The following is a 6,000-nucleotide window of genomic DNA, read 5'->3' on the forward strand; positions in this document are numbered from 1 at the left end:
ACCAAGTCTTATCATTATATTGCAAAGCTGATGATTGAAGCCTTGCTTATTGCAAACTTTTCTTATTCATACCTTTTTCTTTTCTCTGTTTATTTCCTGGATAAAGTAGATGTGTTTTTTGTGTGAAAAAGGAAGAATAAACACGTTCTTTGGAAGATGAATTCATGTTTCAGGAAGGAAAAAAAATGCAGCCTCACAGTAGACCTCACAAATACTTGGTAACTTTACACCCTGCAGATTTTTTCTGCAGACTGTAGATGCCATGTCTGATTTGACATATGAAGGATTTACACTGTGTATCACTGTGTGACATTGTGTGAGGGGAAGGCTGGTAAAAGTATAGTTGCACATAGAAGTCAGAAATATCCTGCTAGGCTGTCCAAATCTGACTATATTTTGATTGTACAGAGACCGATCAAATGTTCAGAGCTGAAACATGGCTCAGTCTTTACTGTGAATAATTATACTATGGGCAGTCATCTGCACTGAAATTCTTGGAAGAGAACTTAAATATCAACTCACCTCATTGCTGTTTAAAAATAGAGACAAGTATGTCCCTCTTAATTGTCACTGCCTCGCAGCTCAGAGTGTTACATATTGTCACATGTTCCCATCCAGAGCTCATGCTCCTCAAACACTTTTCCAGTCAAACTGCAGACTTTAGGTCCATCCTTGCTTTTTCGGGGCTGTTTCTCTATAAATGTGTCTTCCACTTGCAAAAGCTTGCTTTCACAATCCGTGAAGTGCACAAGGATCTCTCTGCTTGCTTCTGCTGAAGCTGGATTGGGCCTTGGCATCCGGATCAGGGCTGTAGATAGCTGCTACAGCATTCACTTGAGAAGCTCTCATTTGGATGGAGTGACGCAGTAAATATTTGTGTAAAACTAAACTGTCAGATAGAATGCTAAGCTGGATCATTGATAGCTTTAACTCACAAACCTGTGCCTTAACCATATCTTTCCAATTTTCCCTCTAATTTGCAAGTATATTTTACATATTCGTGTGGGCCACGCTTCATTTTCCCCTCAGTCTGTTTGCACACATTTTGTAGGCTATGCAGTGCAGAGGAATGCAGCAGGATGGAGTCTGCTGCAAGATTACACCAAAGTTGCATACACTTTCTTCAGAAAATCATTTTTGGTTTAGCTGGGATTGCAGGCTAAATCCTGCTTTGACCCCTGCACAGAAATGCAGCAAAGACATAAGAAGTGCTGTGTTGCTGCGTGCTGCCCCCTTTCCAGGGCTTGGCAAGGGCTGGGACAGGTGAGCTACAAGTTGCTGGGTGTGCTTTGTAGCTCCACGTACGTGGAAAACACGCTCCAGGACTAACACTTGATACCGTTAGCAGAAAATATGCAGTAGCAGGATAGATCCCCACCCTTTAGTATGCAAAGCATGTCCACTAGGTGATGTACATGCTGCAAGAGCTGACATATTACCTGCCTTTCTTTCTGTGCACACTATTGTTTACCCTTTGGTAGAGAGGAAAATGTAGTAAGTTCTTTCCAAATAATAAAAAAAAGACAGGTTATCTGCTTTCAGGAGGTTATAAATTCCATTGATGTACATTTTGATATCTTCTCCTTTTCTAATGGGTTAGATTTTAGCATTGCTTCATGTATATTTATTCAGGATATTCCTTAATTAAATTATATGCTAAAGATACTTTTCGCGTTCTTGTTTGCCTTTTGGCATCGTCAGGAGTCCGAAGGCCGCTTTAATTTTGCAGCATTCTGAAGCACTTTGCTGAAGAATATATGCACAGTGACAGAAAAAGGGGAACTGGGTTATTTTGGAAAGATCACGTAAACAAAAATAATATATTGGCAGTCATTTGCGGGAATGCCAGCTTTGTCACTCATTTTCACTGAAATATGGCTTCTTATTAAAATCCAGATCTTTTCAAGAAAAAAAATTCTACTGGTTAAATAAAGCATACCAAGCAAAAAGAGAGAAAAAATTATTTGAAAAGTTTATGTTTTACAGAAGCAAATAGTTTATCTCGTCTGAATCCATTGTCTATGTTTTAGTTATGCAAATAAATAGGTATTGACTATTCATCAAATTAATATTTAAATGTATTTTTAAATATAAAATATTTCTTTTTAGTGCTGAAATATTTTTATCTGTGCTGAAACCGAGAGAATAGATAGTGCTGAAATAATACAGGCTTAGTGCTTCTTCTATAACAAGCACAAAAACACCAAAATGGAAATAATAAATTTGTTTTTCATCAATGTCAAAGTGCAGGAAACATTTTGCTGTTGAGGTTCCTGGAAGGAATAAGTGCTGTATTAACTGTCACACAGCACACACACACACTCACACACGGGGTACCTCGCCTAACAAGGGGAAACCGTTGCCCTAACACACACACATACAGTTCCTTAACTTCCCACCTGCCGGGCAGCCACCTGCAATAAACAATAGTGGTCTAATATCAGACAGTAATAAAATAAGCAGCCGTGAAGCCATTTACCTAAACACCACTAGAAGTCCCTCAAAATTTGAGCTGCTGGCTGAGGGACCCCTTCCTCCAAGGTGGAGGGGAGACTTCTCTTAGGACAACCTCTTTGGCCAGCACGATTCCTTTTTAAATATACCTACTGTTTAACTAGAGACAGCAACCATCTGTAATGTACATAATGGTGCACAGCTACTATGAGGTAATGGATCCAAGGTGCATGATCTGTTCCAGGTTTCCTTTTGTGTATACATAGTCCCTCAGTGCTACGTCTCCTAAAAAGTACATTGACATTTTGTATATGGAAGGCTAACGACATAAGCCTCTTATCTTTTTCACTGACATGTTGACAGTACATTATTCCACTTACATACATGCTTAAATTGTGAATAAAACTGCATTTCCCTGCTGGCTGTAACTAACCAATATATACCAATCGTGCTCCTGTATTGACAATCTGTCCTGTTCAGATTTCATAAAGAGAGGTGAAGTTCCTGTCTTGGTATATCAGATCTCCATGTCTCCAGCTGTAAATAAAAACAAACTGGTCTAAGCTGGGAACTCTATTAATATCATGACCTCAGTATGATGTAACTGAAACCGCATTTTCCACATCCCCCTAACCACTGTTTATATTTGCATCAAAGTAAGTTAAACAAAGGTAGGATTTAAAGCTGCTGTCTTGAAAAAAAAAGAAAAATTCTCTTACTGAAGACAACTTTTGTTGTAGTGATTGCCTTAAAGTCCATATGTCTCCATAACCTGAAATACTCCTTACAGAAGTCCAGAAATACTCTACAGGCCACCTAGATATGTTGGTATTCTAGTTCCCTTTTCATTGTGTTTACACTGTATTGTATCTAAGTGCTCATATGTGAATCAAAAGCTTGCTCAAATATAGTCTTTCCATGGCTATGTTCGAATTCACAAGACAACAATCAAAAAATCAAGTACTAACAAGGATGTAGTTCACCACTTAAGGTGAAAAATGCATCTGAAGATAAAGTAGATATTTTATTTTAAAAAAAACCCTAACAATCAAGTATCATAGTGAACAAAGATGGTATTTCAATGTTTCAAACTGCTATGAAAAAACTCAGCTAGATAATTGAGTCTGATATTACTGCATTTGTTGGACTCTATTTAAAGCCTGGTTTATTTTTAGAAAGAAAGTGATGAAATCTGTTTTTTTCAGGAATTGTTATTTGCAGATCAATAGCAACTTAAAATGTTGTCTCACATGCACATCATTACAGGGAAGATGCTTTGATACATCAGTCACTTATTTTTCCTTTCAGACAAACAGGAAAAGTAGAAGTAATGAAAAAATGATGTCTTACAAAAGAGAATAGTATTTTTCCCCTTTCAGTGGCAAAAGCTTTCTCTTTAAAAACTTTTAAGGATGCAAGTTAAGGGGACATACAAAGTAAATAAACTGTAATTCAGAAATATCCAGAAAGCACAAAGCACAGTATGAGACACAACATTGGTAGAAAAATGAGGAAATAAACATAACACTTTTAACACTACACAGTGCAATGTGCAAAATTGCCTTTTAAAAGGAAAGTAGCAATGAGAATGTCTAAGAAAATCCACAAGTTGTACAGTTAAAGACCTAAATTCAGCCGCCTTTAGTTGAATTCTGGTGTATGCTGCATCAGTTTGCTGGAACTTTTCTTGAAATCAGGTGCTGCTGCATGTGTCAAAACCTCATGTGACGTGCCATAATAATTTATTGCCCGTCAGCAGAAACAACCTGATTCTGTCTTGCTGAAATAACTGACATGTTTGGCCACTGATTTCTTAGGAAAGGAGCCGAACTAGAACACTCACAAACCTTATTACTAAAAATGCTGTTCTTTTCAAGTAATGGTTTTTTTAGCTCAAATTTATTTTCTTCTTGCGAAAATACTTTTATTTTAACAATGGGCAACCTCCCCCAAACCGTATTGTATTTGATAGTTGTGTCCTACATAACAGAAACCAGGTAAGTCAAATTTAGAAGGCATCTTGAAAAATTTCAAAATTGGAAACTATCTCGTGTCTGCAATACATAAACATGTTAAAATATAGAAAGAAGTACTTTTCCTGGTTTGATTTGTGTTTTTTTTTCTCTGCCAGCAGTGACACAGCTTATAAACCGTGTCTCTAAATCACCCAAGAGACCCAAGAAACTGTGACTTCAGAGCTGCGTTCACCATCTACAGGATGTGGTGCTGCAAAAGGTCCAGCTTACAGCAGCTTACAGCCACTTTCCAAGCATCTGAACAATAAAATAAGCTTTTTGAGAGGTCTCCTGTCAGAAATGAGCACTTCTGGTTAAATATCTTCATTTCTGATATCACTGTGGTGTCGGTGAGTTTGGGGAAGGGTACTGATATCTGTGTTGTACAGAGCTATGTACGTGGTGGCTGGCTCTCATCTGCTCTCGTCTCTCATCTCAGGCTGTGACATCTTCCCTGGGTTAGCAGCCAAAGGAAGAACTTAGAGTTGGTTCTGTTCTTCCACTCTGATGTAGCTATTCTGAAAGGAAAATTTTAAAAAAGTTTCAGATGTTAAATTAGAGTTAATGAAGCATTTGTATTTCTTACTTGATGATGTGGCATGAGCTTCCACTTTGTCCTTTTAAGATTTCTGTGGTTTGTATAATGAAAAGGTTTTTATACTGACCAGATTACTGTGAGAAGGTAAATAAATATTTCCCTCTTCTCACAGTGGGTAATTATTCAAACTTTACTTAATAAAGGCCTATTTCTCTTTGTAATATTTTTTTGCCTGGAAGCTTTCCAGTTTTGTTTGTTTCTTTGCTGGTATAGTTTTGAGGAAGCAGTGTACATCTCCCCAAGCCCCCCTTTACCTTCTCGATCCATAAACAATCTTCTAGTGAAATTTGTTACATGACAGCAAATTACACTTCCTGATGAATTGTAGGCTTCAGTGATTTCAACATGAAGTCAGTTTTTCTCTTTTCTGTGACTTCTGTGAAATTGATTCCTTCAGATTTCCAGTTTCAAAGCTAGAGATTTCTGTTTATTAAATTTAGCATTCTTCAACAAAATTATCTCCTTAGTGGTATAACTATCTCTTGATCAGCATTTCAGAGGTGAAGCAGGCAGTGAAAAAACTGAGGAAGTCTAATATACTTGCTCATTCAGATATATCAGAACAAGGTTTCCTAATGAGTTTGCATAAACTTTGGGATTTGTTCCAATAGTTAAAGAAGAAATTTTGAGGATTCCTAGAGTTAACATCTGTTCATCTGAAGGCCTTTAAGCAGAGCCATATAAAATGGCAGGTTTTCATCAGGTTGGTTGTTGTGTATTGGGGGTTATTCCACATCACAAAAGCTATTGAATTAGGTCTCATGGGCTTTGTATATCTCACAGAGTATCTAGCTCACATATGTATATATATATATATATTTATTTATATATGTATATATATATATATATATATATATATATGTGGATATATGTATGTATATATGTGTATATATATGTGTGTATATATATATATATATATATATATATATATAA

This window comes from Sturnus vulgaris, chromosome 1 (genome assembly GCF_052056855.1).
Source record: "Sturnus vulgaris isolate bStuVul1 chromosome 1, bStuVul1.hap1, whole genome shotgun sequence".
Taxonomy (NCBI): Eukaryota; Metazoa; Chordata; class Aves; order Passeriformes; family Sturnidae; genus Sturnus; species Sturnus vulgaris.